General features: G+C 49.3%; 1 pseudogene across 1 annotated transcript in view; it reads right to left on the bottom strand.

The window, feature by feature from the left end:
- The window catches only part of LOC310771531 (dystrobrevin beta-like), a 40173-nt pseudogene extending 37961 nt beyond the window's left edge, over positions 1 to 2212 (bottom strand). The window contains exon 1 of the transcript in view: positions 2045 to 2212. The product of the transcript in view is annotated as a dystrobrevin beta-like (transcript). The remainder of the gene's footprint in view (positions 1 to 2044) is intronic.
- Positions 2213 to 2500: the final 288 nt, after the last annotated feature.

Here is a 2500-nt window from a genome sequence, read left to right as displayed (position 1 = left end):
GCAAACTTGCATTCGTCATCCCTCTGCTTCTGCTACCCGGAGCCAATCTTGCATTTGTCTCTTCGAAACTACAAATATGGATTATATGGCTGGTCTCTCGAAACGAAATCGACAAAATTATTGTGGGGTCCGGGGATCCCCCCCTCTGCCCAGACGGGACTTCACCGCGGGACACGGGAAGACAGCAGTCATTGACCCTAGGCTGCACGTCATGATAAACGAGATGAGCGGGGCAGTGAGTACTTGGACTATTGCGATTTCTGATCTGAATCGTAAAAATTGATTACTTCTTGAAGATATCACTGCCACTGCAGCGAAGTGTTTAAAACCGAGGATCAGGACTGACTCGTGTGAGGAATGTTGTTGATCCTACACCCACCGGGGAAAACCAAAACAACGGATTTAATCTGGCCACCTGCTAAGCCGTCAAGGACACTAGCAGCAAAACTCTCCTGACGCCTTGAGTGCAACCTGCGTCTCCAACGTCACGCCCCGACATCTGACGCCTGAACTCTGGACTAAATTGCCATCTCCACAGCAACGCTGTGTTTAGCCGGTGGAGGCTCAGACCTTACACACACACACAAACACTCATGGACCCTAAGGACTATAGGCCAACACACGGTCATGCACGCACTCCCCCAAACCCCCCCCCCCCCCTCCCGCCCCCCTCCCCTAAACCCCACCCCCCGCCTCCAGCATTTCGTCTGCAACTGAGCTCTTCCCCCCCCAAACCCCCTGCCTTGTTACAGCTCTTGCATCATCCACCCCACCCCCCCCCACCCCCTCTTCCTCCGATATACATCCATCTGGCGCTGATGACAGCGAGCCACTTGCGTTGTTTGAGGAGCTAGTGCAACGGTGGCGCTGCGCACGTGGCGACCCGGCTGAGGGCAGTAGATGGTCCTTTGGAATCTGTACATATTGCAACAAATGTTTATGTACTGTATAATATTGAAGTGTGCCTTTATTACTTTCAAACTAGTAATAATGTATCTCAATTCTGAAGTGTGCCGTTATTACTAATCTCAAACTAGTAATGATGTTGTAATTATCCACTACTGTCTGATGTGAACCAAAGTGCCCTTCTGGGACATGTATTAAACTGATTGATTGATTGATTGATTGATTGAGTTCTGGATTAGCTTAACTCATGAAAGTGGTCCTCATGTGTGAAGATTATCCGACTGAACTCTGGTTCGCGTTTGATTAATCTTGCGTTGCCCAGAGACCTTATTTGAAGCATCGCGGCAAAAACCCATTCAAAAATCCCATAGACAGAAACAGTGAAGAACCAGGAAGTCCGGGACTTCCGCGTTCTGACTACAAAAATACATCATCCCTGGAGCTCTCTATAGCTCGCCTTGAGTGTGTGATGTCACAATTTACTCTAGCTGACTTTACAGGTTGCACTTTTCTTTTCTTTTTACTAAATTCACATATTTTAAAAGTGTGAGCGTTCACACAGCTTTAACACAACACTACATACAGTACATACAGTACATACAGTACATATAGCAGACATCAAAACCTTCAACTAATTCTACTCTCACTCACAATGTCAAACTATCGGCTCAGCGATGCGATGTCTAGTTTTTGAGATAGTAACGTTTGTTTGACACTAGTGTTCCACTCGATTTCCCATTGCGCAGAATTCTTGTTGTTTCAAATTGGTCCTCAAGATGGCGCCACAACTGTTGTGTGCGATGTCAACAGAAATCTATGAGTATAATGGCCGGGGCAATGCATTTAGTCTGTGTGACATCATTCTGTTCTATGATTGACTGCTTTCCTTTCTGTAGCACCATGCTTCCTCTGATACATGTGCAGTCGCCAGCTGCTTCTTTTCACCTGGCAACGAGGAGTTTCACCGACAGGACGTAGCGCATGGGAGGATCATGCTATTCCCCCCAGTTCCCCTCACTCTCTCTCTCTCACACACACACACACACACACACACTCACACACACACACACACACACACACACACACACACACACAGAGACAAACAGCGCCCTCTGGTGTGAACAAGCCATAAACTCACCCAGGAGGAGTGCTCCTTCATCTGGTGCTGGCTGCTGTGGGAGCCGCTCACGTTGCCCGCGCCAGAAGCAGTTCTGGCACAGCTGGTAACCACGGCAACGGAGGCAGCGATAGCGGAAGCCCGTCATGCCGTTGCCACGGCAAAAGGAGCACGACACCGGGTGATAGACTGAGAGAGAGAGAGAGAGAGAGAGAGAGAGAGAGGGAGAGAGAGAGAGAGAGAGAGAGAGGGAGAGAGAGAGAGAGAGAGAGAGAGAGGGAGGGAGAGAGAGAGAGAGAGAGAGAGAGAGGGGAGAGAGAGAGAGAGAGAGAGAGGGAGGGAGAGAGAGAGAGAGAGAGAGAGAGAGGGAGGGAGAGAGAGAGAGAGAGAGAGAGAGAGAGAGGGAGAGAGAGAGAGAGAGAGAGAGAGGAGGGAGATAGAGAGAGAGAGAGAGAGAGAGAGAGAGGGAGAGAGAGA

This window comes from Poromitra crassiceps (assembly GCF_964638095.1).
Source record: "Poromitra crassiceps genome assembly, contig: HAP1_SCAFFOLD_759, whole genome shotgun sequence".
Lineage (NCBI taxonomy): Eukaryota > Metazoa > Chordata > Actinopteri > Beryciformes > Melamphaidae > Poromitra > Poromitra crassiceps.
The sequence above is the reverse complement of the archived record's forward strand: the minus strand, read 5'-3'. Positions and strand labels throughout refer to the sequence as shown.